Genomic DNA, 18,021 nt, shown 5'->3' on the forward strand with positions numbered 1-18,021 from the left:
GGTCGAGAAAATATTTCTCTATTATAATGCACTGTAGTATGTACAATAGTTTTCATAGTAAAATGTATTTCTGGTTTCAGTATTAATACATGTTTTATAGGCTAAGCTTATTACTCGAGGGGCTGAAAAATTTCATTTCAGTTTGTCTGTCACTCTACGTGCCTATATGTCTATCCTTGTGATATAGCGTAAAATAAATTACCTGTAGACTTGTTACTTTGCACAAACCTCCATTTCTGTATAAAAAACAATAAATTCCAAATGATGCACTTACGTTTGGGATTTGGCTGAACATTCGATAATATATTTACGTTGGTCTTATAAGTAACCATTATGGGAACGAGAAAATAGTGGAATGAATAAATTTGTAAATAAGCACGGTACAATCATAAGAGATTTTAACATTGTGGCATATTACCTCATAACTCATACTCATAAAAAGTAAATAATAATAATAGAGTGTAAAGTCAGTGTTAAAAGTCGGTGACAATATTTGATTTCAGCGTTGTAGTACCCTGTCTACTACACTATACCTTTTGTTATTTAAATAATAATAAAACCTGTGTAATCTATTTAAATTAAGAAAGTTATGAATTTATTATGTGGCAAGATATCTTGAGGCAGACTTAATCTTTAGCCTAGAAATTTTGCAAGATGGTGCATGTTCAACCACGACATTCGTCTTAGTGTCATTGAAGCCTATCATTCAGTATGCTAACACAACATGTATTTGGTCTGCTAGTATGTAAAGATTTCATTTCTGTGTGATAACGGTTTATCTCTCTATCTGCAAGACATCTCGAAAATGAAATGAGCTATTTGAAATGATGTATGCAACCTAAGCGAAGCTTTATACGCAACATTTGTTGTGTCGTACTACTACCTGATATTAGTTTGACTTACATTAGCTAGTGTGAAACAATATACAGTATTTTAGTTATAGTAATCTATAGATTTAGATTCCGCCTCTGGTAATTGCGTGGTTAGCGTCTCAGTCTCTTTACTCATGGACCTGAGTTAGAATCTGTGTTCGAGCATGACATTTTTGCAGCTAAAAAATAATACCTGAGTCTAGCATGAGTTTTACCTTGTTACTCTAGGTATATTGAAACGTAATTGATGGACTTTTAATGAATATAACATATTTAAGGAGTGTTAACTAGATTATTTTGTAGTTATGCAAATGTTCAGACTCATTCCGTTAATTTCCGAAAAATAGTTGCAAATTGATTAAATATTTACTCATTAACAACATCCAATGAAGATGGATTCCACGATAAATTTACTGTCTAGATTCTCATCATATGGAAGAAGGTTTATTACAAGACTAGTTTACTAAATCACTGATTATTAAATTGTTTTCTACTTGTTTGAATAATTACTAGGCGTTACTTGATTACTTTGTTGTATGCTAAGGTACGTATACAACATTATGTTGAAGAAGTTAAACGAGTCGTATGAAAACAGTTGATGCGTCGATATGGAAGTTCAAATGGCAAGGAAAACTGGCATTACTATCTAGGACAAAAGCGAGCATCCTATGCAAACGGAGAGATGTGTATTGGGCCCTGAAGCGGTGATTGGACTGTAACAAAAACTTTGTTTGAGATAGTCTCCTCGTTGAATATTTTACGTATTGAAACATTTAAATTGTATATTTTCCCTATACATATACGTATAACGGTATTGTTACGGAAAAGTAAATGCAAATTCGTTAAAAACATAAATGCCTTATTCTAATCTTATAAATAAAAATAACTCGCAAAATGTGTTGGTAAGCGCTAATCTCGAGAACGGCTGGACCAATTCGGTTAATTCTTTTGTAAAATGTCAATTGAAATCCGAGGAAGGTTGTTATGAAGAAAAAGTTCCCTGGAATATTTTTGGAATTCAGAAAAAATTTTAGTTTTTACGTTTCATAATTCAAATTAAACTGGCACTAAACAGCTGTTGACAGCTATAGTTCGACAAACTTTCTGAAACATCTGTTTACATTTAAATGTTATGAATAATCTATATATATAAAAGAAAGTCGTGTTTTGTTACACTATTTTATAAGTCAAGAACGGCTGATCCGATTTGGCTGAAAATTGGTAGGGAGGTAGCTAAGAACTGGGAGAAACACATAGGATACTTTTTATCCCGTTCCCGATTCAGGATTCCGCCCCACTGGTTTCTAAAAGTTACGGAAATACCCGTAAGAAATGCATTACAGCAAACATATGTTATTAAGTGAAAGGGCTTGTTCAAATTGAATCAGCTGTTCTTTGTAAACATTATATAATGCAAAAAAAGAAATATATGTTTATATCATTTAATTACCATTTTAAATTTCTTTACATTTATAGTTTTAAAGCATAGAGTAAGCTTAAGAGAAACAGCAAATGTTGTTTCAACTGTTTCTGCAATCACTGTTAAGCATAGACTTTACTATCCAGATAATACAATTCAAATTTTAATTTTTTACAATTCAAAGCAGTTATCTCTGCATCTCCAAGTCAGATGCGTACATTTATTTGCTATCATCATTTCGATATGCTTTCCATCGAACCCATCTAAGCTGTGGCACAAATACAAGGATAATATGGCAGAAGATATTTAACATCAAATTCGTGTCAGTTCAATAAATTCCGATCTTAAAATGAATGAGGAGATACATAATCGGGCCTTACTCTTGATCGAAGACATGTGTTTATCTCATGTGTGGTAGTTTATTAGTCAGATTAGGAATGCCAGCGCCAAATCGTAAAATGAATGACGCATTTAATCGAGAATTGGAATGGGAAACGTGAATATGATCACCAGAATTAGATTTAGTAGTTCAAACAAATGTGCCCCTGATGAACCCCCAACAAAATGAAGTTTAAATGATACATTAATGAAGGCAATTGATGATGGAAACGGTGGTTTATATTTACATGGTGGAACTGGTAAGACATTCCTCATGTCTGTAGTTTTAGCCACTGTTCGTGCAAGATCCAACATTGCAGTTTCAGTTGCTTCTTCTGGAATAGCAGCCACATTGCTAGAAGGATGTCGTACGGCACATTCTGCATTAAAATTGCCGTTAAATCTTCGATCTGTTTGAAGAACCAACATGCAACATTAACAAAGCGCTTCCGCTATGGCGAAAGTTTTATCAGAATCGAAGATCATCATCTGGGACGAATGCACAATAGCGCACAAACGTGCATTGGAAGCAGTTAACGTAACATTGCAAGATCTACGTAATGACTCAAAATGTTTTGGAGGCGCAACTATTTTACTGTCTGGCGATTTCCGCCAAACATTGCCAGCATTGCCAACAATTCCCAGATCGACTGCTGCCGACAAAATAAACGCTTGCCTCAAATCATCGAAACTATGGCGCTATGTTAGGAAACTTCAGCTGACAACAAACATGAGAGTTGCATTGCTGAACGATACATCTGCTGAAGATTTCTCTGAGTTTTTGTTGACTATCGATAATGGTCGAGTACCTGTCGACGAATCGAGCGGATTGATTTCATTTCCTCGGAATATCTGTAACTTTGTCTCATCGAAAGACGAACTCATCAACAAAGTATTCCCAAACATCATTACTAACCTCAAAAATAATGAATGGTTGAGTGAGCGAGCAATTTTGGCAGCTAAGAATAAAGATGTAGATGACTTAAACTACATAATTCAGAATGAGATCGTTGGTACACTGCATTCTTTCAAATCTGTTGACTGTGTAACAAATGAAGATGATGCCCACCAACTATCCAATTGAATGTTTTAAACTCCTTGGATGTACCTGGCACTATTTTACAACTAAATATTGGTTCCCGTAGTAATCATGCTTCGAAACTTATACCAACCAAAACTGTGCAACGGAACAAGTTTGGTGGTAAGTAAATTGATGAACAATTTGATTTACACCGCAATACTCAAAGGTGAGGAAATTCTCATTCCGAGGATCCCGATGATCCCACCTGACATGCCATTTGAGTTTTAAACGGTTTCAATTTCCGATCCGTCTTGCATTCGCCATGACTGTAAATAAGTCACAAGGCCAATCGTTGAAAGTTTGTGGTCTTAATCTCAAACATCCATGTTTTTCCCATGGCCAATTAAATGTGGCATGTCCACGGGTCCGGAAGACCATCCGCGTTATTTGTTTTCGCGCCTAATAAAAAAACAAAAAATTTAGTTTTTGTGCTACAATAAATGGCAAATAAAGAATCATTGAATAATTATATTTTTTTTTATTTACAATTATCCTAATTTAAAAAGGAAAAAATGTGATCATTTGATATTGCCTTTAAGGCGGGACAAAGTTCGCCGGGTCAGCTAGTTATTCATAAATATACATGTTGGAAATAGTTTGCTACAGTATGTAGCTATTTATCGAGGTACTTGCGACTAAAAACGTATGGAAATTTCCCTACAGTCGGTCGGATTATTTATTGTATCGATAAAAGATTTGAAAATCGACGAGAACAATATTTGTTGAAAGCTTCAAACAAAGTTACTGTAACAGTTTAATTAAACAGATCACCTTCCTAATTGGAAATGTAATTACAAGCCTCGAGAGTGGTAGGTGAGGATAGCGGGGTTGGAGGGGTGGAGGGGGAGTGAATGAGGAGAGGCTTAAGGATTATTGATAGATTCAGCAGCTTTCATTTATCCTACAGTATCTTAAGTTTCATATTTTTTTCATGAGTTCCGCAAGTTTATCATGTATATAGAACGAACATTACAAAACTAATACCGTATGAACACGAAACTTAGTAAGCATACTTTAACACCTACTCCCTCCCACATGGTAATATTCGTGTGTGGTACCGGGTGGAAAAAAAGTGTTGTAAAAAAATGTAAAAGCATTTGCACGCTTAAGTATGTTCTTAAGAGTCAGCTAAGCGACCTTGAGCTTTCCGCTAAGTAACAATGTAAAACTCCGTGCACTCTTATTTTTTATCGTATCGTTTTGAGATGTGGCTTATTTTAAATATATAACGAATGTGCATCCAAATGATGTTGATTTATTTTTCAAAGTGTATACTTTTTGAATATGTAACGATAAAAGTACAAATCATTAAAATAATTTTTCTGAATAACGAGTAAATAAAACAAAAATAACGAGTAAAAATATAGAAAAAAATAAAACAAGTTTGAATGCCTAATTATACCTTTAAAATCAAACATCTACCATAATTCTACGGCTTAAAGTGCTCTTAAAAGTCCATGAGATTTAAAATTCTTAAAACATGGTGCTAAACACAAGACGGCCGCCTGTACAGCCAGCTTAACGACTGTGAATCAAAAGGTTCAATTCTTTCCAAAATTTCTCATGAGAGTCCAATTTTTGAATACTCTTGAAGGTTTCTAAATTTTTTATCTTTATAAGTCCATGGTCTCACAAAGCATATTTTATGCGTTCAAAATCTGAAACTTGCACAAATCGTTTTAAACAGTTTTGATTACATTTTAAATACTACAAGTATTTCCCTTAGCGATTTCATATACATTTATTATGTTGTGAGTATGACAATTATAAAATATAATATAATTACACGCATTAATTCAAAGCACATTTACATATCAAAGACAATATACCCATATCTTATACGAGTACAATACTTGTTAAAATGTTAAAAAGTCTATATTTTATCTTTGAACGACCCTACAGGCACTTCTTACAATCATTGCGTTGTTTGCCCGTTCATGCGATAACTTTTGATTGAACCTTGAAACTTGGTACATAGATTCCTCTTGGTCCAAATCAGTGGTCTATTCGGAGTTACAATTATGGGTAAAATTATCGTTCAAGCACAATTATATTGGCCTTACGATGCCCGTAATAGCAACGTGAATAAGAAAAATGAGCAAATTTGTAAACCTATTACAATCAACTGAGTACTATTTGATTACGTTAACTTTGATTACGCTAAAATAAACAAATCATACCAGAGCGTTGTGACACGCCTAAATCAGGAATCACAACCACCATTTTGTATTTCAACTTCACTAACTGTAAAACATGGACTTAATAAAAAACTAAACATTACACTAATTTTGTTGTGTCCGAAATGTCCTTGGAATCCCCGGAAGTGACCAAATGTCCGGAAAATCCCGTTTCCTTTACAATCCTTCTATCGACAAAAATAAAATTTAAACAAAGAATCCTGTTGTAATGTGGAAATAGCGAAATGTAAAGTATTGCATGCACAGGGCGACAGAATAAACCGAACGTATAATCGTATTTGTACATTCACATCAATAGAGTGACTACAGTATTTACTCTGGTCGGCTCTTTGGTCAGTCGCTCTAACGCACACGTGATGATCGGCAGTGTTAGATTTTGATCAGAAGTGTTGGTTTTGCGTTTAACAAACCAAAATAAATAGCATTATTCTAAAATAATATTATTTCCCAAAACTATATTAAATTTACTGTTCATCAATTCAATTTGAATGATGATAATGAGTCCTGTAATTTTAAATTGAGTTTGAACCTTGGTGATACCAGACTTGAAACCCAAATAAAACCCCATAATCTAAAGTCTCAATCAGGAAATATCAGAAAGAGGACGCGGAAATGAGGTAAAGGTGATTAGTATTGATAAGTCATAATATAATCAGAATGTTTTAGTGAGGACACGCTCACGTATCACGTTTATTAATATCCAGTCCGGCTGAGTCGGAAGAAAGGTAGATTCCACATGAGGTTGTCAACTTGAAGGTGCATTATTAGTTTATGAACTTAACTCTGTGGTTAAGACGTGACGGATGAGATACTGGTAACTAAGGGTGAGGATATAAATCTGCAAAGGTTCCTTCTTGACTAACCCATATCCAATAAAAATATATAGTCGACTTCTGACAATTTTACCTCCAGCAGATTAATTCCTCTGGTAAAGGATTATACCTTCGGTTAAGTTAACCACTCGGTAAACACAACCTTAGATGAACCAATTCTCCTGTCTACTTATTCTCAAAGTTAGCACTGAACACCCTCAAGGAAAGAAGCGCCTGCTATTTTAACCACCGGTAACCTTATTTGCCGTGGGAACATCTTCTAAATGAATTAAGACAATTTGACCATGTTATTCGACTACTGATAAAGATTACCGTATTTGGTTAAGTGTTCTTAAAGTATTCCAAACACATTTATGTTTAATCCCTCTGTGGTACTGACTTACTCAAAGCACACAAAGTGAAGCACACTTCCCGGTTTAATAGAAACTTAAAATTTGGTAAAAATCCAGTTTAGTCCGTGAACCCACTAGAGCACACTTGAAAGCTATCAATTTCTCCTTTTATTATTTATTACAACGGTACAGACCATTTCTTTTAGTATAAAGGTGTAAGTTAGATGACAAAGTTCAGATAGTACATATACATCAATAGTATACAGTAAGCACGTAAATAGCTAAATTAGTACAACAGTAACAAGCCAAAACAAGTTACTGTAACAAACTGCAAGTGCATTAGCAGTAAGAAAACGTATATAGAATTTTAATTGTAAGAATAAAAAATAATACTAACAATAATTTGATAGCAGAAAAATAAAATAAGAAAAGATTATATAATAACAACAAAAAAAACCATAGAAAACATTTACCTAGCAGAGTATACAACTAAAAACATGACCTAGTTGTGTAGACAGATCATAACTGATTGACTAACGATATAAAGTGTCAACTTAAAAAGAATAGTCGTTTAATATACATGTTCGAGGTAAATACAGACAGTTTCGTACCTATTGTTGAATAATATGGGAGATATTTCCACACTTAAAATACCAGATTGTGTCTAATGGACTTAAAGTTTGTATGTATGTACCTCTGGATACTTTTATAATAAAAACCTCACACATCATTAAGCTATAGATTGATAATTTAACAAAGTTATTTCTATCAATACATCAGATAACAGATAACATTAACAGCACGAATCTTTCCACTCAAACACAGTAAAGCTGAATTTCATTCCCTATTTTCTATTTGAATAAATACATTTTAAGATTTTAAAAAAAAATATATTCATTGTCTCGGAGTAATATTTTATATTATGAGATTTTTTATTTCCGTTTTGATGACATTTCATACAGCTGTTTTAATACAGCCACCACTTCAATGAAAAATATATTGTTCTTTATATTAAAGTTTGGCCTCATTAAAATGAAGATTATCTTTGAGTTCCATGTTTTATTCCAAACCTGGAAATGTAACCATGTTGAAGTACAATATGAATAAAGTAACATTAATAGCAAAAGAGTTCTCTAGATTTTTGTTCTCTAAAATAAAAACAAATCCTATTTATATAAAGCTTTTTAATTTGATCCATAAGAACTATTTTGCCAAAATCTATTTTTCACATTTATTTTGTGAAAAATATGGTTTTAATATAAAGTAAAGAATTTCTCTACAATTACAACTTTACTGTACATCTTTAGTCTACATACCTACTTTTATGTCTAAAATGATATGGACACATAGTACGTTAAAAAAATGCTGTTTCGATTAGATAAAACCTTTATTTTATCAGAGAAACAATGTCGGGTAACAATAAATTCGTGATAGCGGTTCACTTTGGGGAAGTAATTAGTAATATAGATAAATGTGTGAAAACAGCCATTCAATCTTCATTATCGCGCAGAACATTAATCTGGATGGATTTCAATAACTATATTATCCAGGCCTGCAAAAATTACAATCAGTCCAGTGCAACGGAAAACATTGGTAACAATGTTTCTCAATTACAATATAACGATAATGATGGTGATACATCCAACTGGCTGTGGGCCCTAACGCTACTGTCCTCGTTAAAAAACCTTGTATTTTAATTGCCGTTAGCTGTGTAACGAACGTTCTGTAACGCAATTAGTGAGGCACTGGTATTTGAATAACAAATTTCAACACTCAAACTAGAAAGATTACAAGATTTATCTTTATTCTTTTACACTGTGCAAATGTTTAATTTCAAGGGACAAAGATACTGTAGACATAGTGATAGATCATAAGAAATATATGTCTTCTGAAATTATTCTATGTTTTCTCACTGATATCTTGATGTCGTTAGTAATACTTGTTAGAAATGTATAATTGCACAATAGAGAGTGGCGCTGAATTATCTAAACTAATAATAATTATTTGTAAACCTTACAGAAGTGTTTATAACATTTCTAATTTATAAACATGAGATCAGGAAGCTCCTCATGTGAACATAACATTGTGTGATTGGCTGTGATAGAACATCGTGCTTTCATCAATGACGTTAGAAAAATATGGTGGATATATGGTTGATATCAGTTTGGTGGATCACAAACTGATATAAAATAATGACTGTTCAGGTCACTTCGCTGCATGGTAATTAACTTTTTGAGAGTGTGTTGATATTTACAAATTTTACCTTGCGTAACTGATATATGTACCCACGCGCGTGTATTTGTGTGTTTGTGCCCACGAATAAAACCAATATTAATTCACTTTTATATCTATTACTTAAAAATTACTCATGTGCAATATTGTATATTTTATGAGGGCGTTAACCTAATATTATGCTGAAATTATTAAAATTCTAAAGACTACGTGTGGAAAACTAATAACATGTAAAATGTATGAAGAAAATTTATTAGTAACTATAAAACTTACCTCGGCTTGAGCTTCTGCGTTAATTGTAACTTCGAGTTGTCTCTCAAACCAATTAAATACAAGTTTAAATTTAATAATTGATGCATAATTGTGTTAGTTTTATGGCTGAGGCAACAGTAATAAAACTGACCGTTGGCGCTGATTGGCCTGCGGTAGAGATGACCATAAAGATTCCTAATTAAAATTCTGAGCGTCGCCGTTAGCACAGATGGTGTACTGATGACTAATATGCACTTTAATCTCTTCAATCTAACCTTTAATGTAACCTTTAATTTATAATTTAACTATTATTCTTTGTTTAAAGTGTACCACTGACGATGGAAGGTTTGAAATGATGGAGTTTCCGACATTTGCCATCGTTATATGTTACTTACTTACTGTGTGTTTTGTATATAACATATTTGTGTGTTGATGTTTCTGCCTCATATTTACTTTTCTAGTAACAAGGACATGTCAATCATTAATATCCGATTTTAAAACGTATTACGTAAAGTAGAAGAGCTCTTATTATGATTGAAGAAATTATTCCAATTCACAAAAGATATCAAAGTACTATTAATGACGAATTTGGGAAGGAGCTCCCGCCAAGAAAAGCTTAGTAAATGAAGTTTTTAGTTTTAAAGAATGTTATTGGAGGTTAAGCTTGTGGGTTACTCATATCTTCCTTTTGGAAAATATTATTTACATTATAAGGAGCAATATGAGCACTCGAACTCGCAATACTGCAAGTCGAGAAATTTGGGAAGGAGCTCCCACCAAGATAAGCCTAGTAAATACAGTTTTTAGTTTTAAAGAATGTTATTGGAGGTTAAGCTTGTGGGTTACTCACATCTTCCTTCAAAGAGAAAACCAAAAGTATCAAACGGATCAGATATTTGCAATAAACCAATGCCGAGTCACAATATGGTTTTAAGAAGTTTATCTCGCATGAACCAATAATAACGAAAGGGCCCATTCCTGTCCCCCTTCCTTTTTATTTCCGCTATCTTGTTTTTGTCTGCCGTGACGATTATCATTGGCTAGTGTCCTCTGGTCAGTCGTAGGTGGTGATTAGACGAATGAAGACGTATTGTGACCTGTATTCCGTAGTTCAGTTTAATGATTAGTGTTGTGTATAGTTTTTTATTAAGTGCATGTTTATAAAGTTAGTGAAGTTGACAAACAACATTGTGGTTGTGATTCCTGATCTAGGCGTGCCACAACGCTTTGGTAAGATTTGTTTATGTTAACCTAGTTTGTAAATATGTATTAGGTTAGTTTTTTACCTGAAGAAGAGATCAGATTGCAGATTTCGAAACGTAGTGTTACTAATTTCTTGTTTCACTGAACAATGGCAAATGTACGAAAAAATCCTGTTTCCTTCACTAGTCGAGAAAGGTATAATGTATTGTAGTACACTAAGTCCATTGTAAGTGGGTTTTAGATTTTTATATATATTTTAAAATGGAATACCATGTATAACAAAATTAATTTAGTTTATTTGAATATTTCTAAAAAAATAGACATACATTATATACTTCCAGGAGTTAAAAGAAGACTAGTTAGGCTAAGTATTCTAATTGATTTCTGGCAGATAAAAAAAGGCTCAGTTATTAGGTTAGTAAACGCGTTTACGAGTCCAAAAGATGTTAAATGCTTAGTTATAAATCACGATTGTAACTACGGAATTTGAATAAATATGAACATTATTAGCCAGAGGATACATACGTATCTATACAATAAAAGATCCATATTTTATCTCTATTCAAAACATTGAGCAAAATAATGCAGCCTTCAAATTACAGTTTTGGTGGCAATAAATAAAAACTCTAATTTATTGACTGGTTCAAGAATACATTTTCAAGACCCCAAACATAAAAAATGGATAGAGAACATTTTTAACATTATAGGGAATAGCATGGTTGACAACTAAACCCAAAGACTGTGAGAGGAATTCCTTTACTTCGAGTAACAATATTGAAATCAATTCTCAAATTGTTGAGTACTAAAATAGTATTAATTCTACGTCACGTTATGTTATGATGTGAAGGTGTAGATGAATATTTATATCTTTTTACGATGAGGTAAAATGTAAACACTGTTTTGTTCTTCAAATACCGGTTTGACGAGGAAAAACAGAGATATCTCCGACTCGCACATCGTAAAAAGTGACAATACCTTCTCCCTTTCTCACCCCAACCTCCTCCCCCGCTCCTCACCCTCTTGTCCAACTACAGTCTTACATGGCTGACCTAATTGGACTGGAAACCAGATTGTCTTGTCCCTGTCACTCTCAGACGCACTAAATTCAATTTGTACCCCTTTATTTTTTAAAATTAATACAGTATAAACTATTAATACTTATTAATACAATTACGATGATTATATATGCATTTAACACCAGCCATAACTAGGATACAGAATATATTTTATGGAAATGGATAATAACAATTTTCAAAATATTGTATGAATATCTCACAATGACCATATCGTGGAATAGGACCGATATGTGTATCTGTGATTTATACATATTATAAATAAAAAGTAAAGTAATGTCTTATTTTACCAGGTGACGTTAGGGTTGATAAGCCTTCTCTAACACGACCTGGTTCATGAGACACCCAGATAACTGTATAAAGTTGGCGTTGAAAAACCACGCTCGCTAAGGCTTAAAAATGCAATTTTTTTATGCATGGCTCAATGTAACCACATGCCAAAATTTTGAGCTCAATAATGTGACCTCTCTTTTTGACAGTTTTAGTAAAATAAAATGAAACTGAAGTTTCTATCAAAGATAATTTTAGTTTTTCTACTCCAACACACTAAAACGTTATCTCGATACCTCCAGACTTTTAACTAACCCAGTATACGAGTACATTACATACACGTACAACTATTAGTGAATTTGCACGAAGCATTAATAAAAAATGTCGTGTAAAACTTTGGAGAAAATGATTTGCTGTAATTGTAGTGGGAACCAGAAACATGAGGAGAAAGAACACATGCACATCGTACTCAAAAGAGTGGCCCATAAGGACATATACCTTACATTTAGATTCGTTAAAACATAATAATCAGTAGACACTGTGCCCAAGATTTTGAGTATCAAATACCATGATACGTAAATAAGTACATATTTATTTTAATGAAATACCAGGATCACAATACACGTAGAACAAGTGACATAAATCATATTAACCTGTCAGCTACATTACATAAAATCGTTATCACCAGTGAGTACTGTACCTGATAGAGGAAATATATCGATTAGTGTTGTTTAGAAGACATTACGTACTACCAGCAACACAGTACAAACGGTACAAGTAACACAGGTCATGTCGTCCTCTCAACTACACTTAATACAATGGTTATCGTCAGTGAGTACCGTACCTGATATAGTAAATATGCCGATTAGTGTGGTTTAGAGGACATTACGTACTACCAGCAACACAGTACAAACGGTACAAGTAACACAGGTCGTGTCGTCCTCTCAACTACACTTAATACAATGGGTATCGTCAGTGAGTACCGTACCTGATATAGGAAATATGCCGATTAGTGTGGTTTAGAGGACATTACGTACTACCAGCAACACAGTACAAGCGGTACAAGTAACACAGGCCATGTCGTCCTCTCCACTATACTCAATACAATGGGTATCGTCAGTGAATACTCTACCTGATAGAGGAAATATACCGATTAGTGTTGTTTAGAAGACATTACGTACTACCAGCAACACAGTACAAGCGGTACAAGTAACACAGGTCATGTCGTCCTCTCCACTATACTCAATACAATGGGTATCGTCAGTGAATACTCTACCTGATAGAGGAAATATATCGTTTGGTATTGTTTAGAAGACATTACGTACTGTATGTACCAGAAAATATACTCATAAGGAATGTTTATTCCAAATGGCAATGGCATTATTTAATGTATTTATATGAATGTATATAATAATTATTTGTGCATACAGATGTATTCATATTTAATGATAATCGGGAAAACAATAGATCACACATCGCTTGGATACGTATGGGCCGTACATATTCCATATCCTAGTAACTACTGCACCGTAGCTTTACTATTCTGACCTACTCCTATACAGGGAACTGCGTAAAATTAAGTAAAACACTCATACTGTTTTGTTATTTTTTAGACGCTTAACCGATTTGGGACCAAAATAATCTTATTTTACAAAGACTTTACGTATTTTACGTACAATACTGATTTATTTTGATATGTGTTTGTCTGCTATAAAACCCAACGCACTGAAAAAAGTGTGATTTATCATGTGGCAAGGTATTTTGAGGAATATTTTATCTGCACACTTTGGATTTTGCATGCAACTTCATTTATACATAGACAAGAACGAGTTCTACGGTGGTGCAAGTTTCAATGATTTGGCAGGTGTCATTTGTGCCTGTCATTCAGTAGGATAATAAAATTTGTCTTTGGTCTGCCGGGGGATGTAAACATTTTTTTCAGTATATTTGTATGTCTGTCAATATGTCCCAGGACATCTAGAGTATGAAAAGAGGTACACAGATGTGAGATTTTGCATGTAACCTTAACGAAGCCTGTTACGCGACACGTGGTGAGGCATATCTTCTAGTTACTTCATTGTTAAACAATATAAAAAACTAGTTAGTTTTTTATATTGCTTAACTATTGTTTAATTAGCGGTTTTAAAATTGTTAATTTCCTTTTTTTATGTAACAAATCAATAAATAAATTTAATATTTATTAGTAAAATGATTGACAAAATACTAAACTGTTAGCCCAGCATATTATCCTTAATAATTCATATTGTAATAAAATACTTAATCAATAGAGAGTTGAACAAAGTTGCTCCATTAAGTGTACTTTAACAGTGACAATTATCGCATTCAGCCGCGAAGCCGACGTTAATTAAGCTCTAATTGGGCAGAACCACAAAATAGAACATTTACGGTTTGCTCTTTTAGTGGTGCTTCTCAGATATTTTAGACTCCCTAGTGAACAACACGATATTACTTCTAAGTAGCGGTCACGGTCTGAAAACTTTCGACCAAACAGGTTTAAATTAGAGGTTTTGCAGTGAAAAATCAAATGGTAATCTCACCTTAGCTAGCTTACCAATTTATTACACAGTAAAGTTTCCTTCGGAAACATACTCGTATGTATTTTTGTAATTTATGGTGATAACTGTAACGGGTTGATCGATTCTCTATTTTCCTTTCTCAGCATTCAGTGTTCTTCTTTGGATGTGTACTTCGTTATTCCTTTCCACATAGTTAAATAAAAAAATAATAGTTTAAAACCTCTAAAACTATATTTAAAAACCACTCAGATTTAGAGATCGGATGATAGCCTTCAGAAAACTCTTGATAGTCAGACGATCGCAGGTCAGCTAATTATTAGTCTCTTGTGAGTTGGAGTTATTATTTTTTCATTCTTGTTGAATATCTTCTATTATTTATAAAGTTAATACATTTCTTAAAGACTTAAATTACATAACTAACATTATTTTTCTATTGTGTTTGTTTATAATGTAATCCATCTCAATAAAAACGTCACAGAATCTTTCGGTTTCATTGGAATAATAAAAGTAGTTATAAACTCAGTTGATTGCTTTTAAAACGAAATTATAATTATGCCAGGTCGAAAATTATTTTCATAATACATATAATGATATTTAATTTGTTAAATAACATTAAACAGTATAATTATGAAATTTTACGACACCAAGGTATTTTTACGAACATTAACATGAAAATATACTAAAAATATAGTCACATTAAGGGGAAAATTAATTTAGTTTGATGCCCATTAGAAAAACCTTTAAAGATGTTCCTTATGAAATTGGTAAAACAGCTGAGTACGCAGTGAATGAAGCTCCGTTATTTCTTAAAACTTATTGTTTGTAACAACCCTTGGCTTGAAGACCTGTCTCTAATTTATTTGGTAATTTAGAAAGAAAAGTAAATTGTGAGGATCATTCTTCTCTTACCATTGCATTGTTTATTATAAGGCAGACGTAAGCATACTGTAAGGTGAGTTTACGTTGAGGGTTGCTGTTATCGCACCCTTGTGGCCTATCAATTCTGCCATTCACACAACCTATCGCCAATAAATACAGGAACGTTTGAAAACTACCTTTTTTATTTAAAAATGCAACATTTTATATTATTTTATATATTTATTCTTATTATATTTTATATATTTACCTGTACCTGTTGTTTTGCATGCAATTTCGTAGGCTTTGAACGTGTATGAGTACTTCTAGTTCGAGTATACTATATTTCCGACGCCAATGTAGAGTTTGCCTTGTTTAGCGATTAAGAAAATATATATAATAATAATTCTTTATTGCAGTATTGACAGTTTGAAAAAATTCTCATTTTAATTGGCAGTACAGGGTGTCATCGAGAATATAGAGGCTGAGTAAGGTCAAAGCTCCAAACTCCCCGAAGAGAATTTTACACAAATCTCTGCGTTTTATACTCTAACAAGTGTGTATTTAGAACAGCTACCCCACAGTCTCAAAGCCACAGGTCACATGTGGAGGTGCTATGCCAAAGCAGGATGTATTCAGTACATACACGAGCAAAGTTTTGCTAGATTACGTAAGACATAAATGCCTGAGGCAACCTTTGAGAAAACTCTGTCGATGGTCCGTCCCCGTTCAAGGTGCATCCCCAAAACTTGGTGGATTCGGCTTCATCTAGGATAGCTTCATCCGCCATCACAATTGGTCGGTATTCGTCTTCTTGTTGACATAGAGAAAATTTGATTACGTTAGTTTTGGCACAGTTAGTTTTCAGAATTATACTTGAAAAGTGCTTGATGAATGCGTTTAGTTCAATAAAGGCTTTGATCTCAAAAGCTTGTTTCGTTTTTGTTCTGCAGAGAGTCATATCGTCCGCATATTGAATCACCTCTCCATTTTGAATTGATGAATTTAATCGGTTGACGTATATGGGAAAAAGTATGGGCCACAGAATCGGCACACACTGCTCTATGCCACTGAGGTATGCGGCTGACCTAGGTCACCTCATACCCATAACTGATGCAACAGTGCCCTATGATGCACACAGTCAAAGCCGAGTATTGCTGAGCATATGTTCTCGCTTCTCCAAGGTATCAACAACACGGTCAATGATATGCATACGGGTACAAAATTCTGAAAAGTCTACTTCTGTCAAAAGACAACTGAGATGGGTTTATATAACAACCTTTAAATTTATGTAAAAGTTAGGTAGTAAGTTTCTCTTTTTTATCTAATAGTATTATAGTATATCTTTACTACAACTTTGAATTTTCTTAACTGAATATTTTCTTTCTCTATGCTCACCTGCGGTTGCAGAAAATATGTTGAAATAAGAAGGATGTACTATCAAGCTTACTGTACGTTTTCACACTCTAAATGTAAACAAATAGGAAATAGTGGTTAACAAAATTACATGTTGGTTGTGCTGTAATAAAACAATGTTTACGCAGAACAGTTGATTAAACTTACGTAACAATTAATATTTTACAACTTTAAGAGACCAATATGTGATTTATCGCTCGCTACTTTAGAGATCAGAGGGGCGTAGCCAGGAGCGATTTTCGAAATAAGAATAGGCCTACATTCATACCAGAGACCGCAAAAATGTCCATGTAAAATTTCAGTACAGTCGATAGATAGTTTACGCATGAAAGCAAAACATATAAAGGCTCTTTCGCATTTTTAATATTTTTAGGATGGACTCGGGTGTCAGTCACTAATGGCTTTTTTCTGGTGTGATGAGATAAGTGTTGAGATAATAGAGGCCTTTGGTGAGTCCACTTTGGCTAGAGGACTTCATTTCAGAGTATGAGCATTAAAGGTAATAGCTATGAACCAATTGGTATAAGCGAATAGTACCCAGAATGGTAGTCAAGCAAATGGCGTGATGAAATAGTGTATGGAAAAGGAAAGGAAGGAGTATGAAATGATAAATTATTTAATGCTATCGATATTGTAATGCATAGTGGGTAGACGAAAAACTGGTCAACATGCAAAAATCCAGAGGTCATCTTGTTCCAACACTGAAATAACTTCTGTGAACCCAAAGTGTGATATAAATTTTGTAAATAGCTGAGGTGTAAGGCGAATACACATCTTCTTGCTTTAATACCGGCTGTACCGGCGTAAAGAAATAGTGTATGGGAGAAGAAAGGAATAATAGGAAGGTGTAAAAAATAGTGACTTATTTATATTTAATTCAATCAACATCGTCAAGCGTTGATTGGTGGACGAAGAAACCTGTGAAAAAATCCAGAGGTCATTTACTTCCGACACTGAAATGGCCTCGGTGAACCTAAGGTGTGATATTTCTGGACTGCCGTGGTTTGAGACGATCTTCCCCACCTACCGAAGATCGTCTTGATTTTTTCCATACAATTTTACAACCTCA

At 33.6% G+C, this 18,021-nt stretch overlaps 1 protein-coding gene across 15 annotated transcripts in view; it reads left to right on the forward strand.

Annotated features, from left to right (window-relative positions):
* The window catches only part of LOC124357111 (protein still life, isoforms C/SIF type 2), a 911,156-nt gene that overhangs the window by 231,692 nt on the left and 661,443 nt on the right, over positions 1-18,021 (forward strand). The window lies entirely within an intron of this gene.

The sequence above is a fragment of the Homalodisca vitripennis genome, chromosome 3, assembly GCF_021130785.1.
Source record: "Homalodisca vitripennis isolate AUS2020 chromosome 3, UT_GWSS_2.1, whole genome shotgun sequence".
In the NCBI taxonomy this organism is placed as follows: Eukaryota; Metazoa; Arthropoda; class Insecta; order Hemiptera; family Cicadellidae; genus Homalodisca; species Homalodisca vitripennis.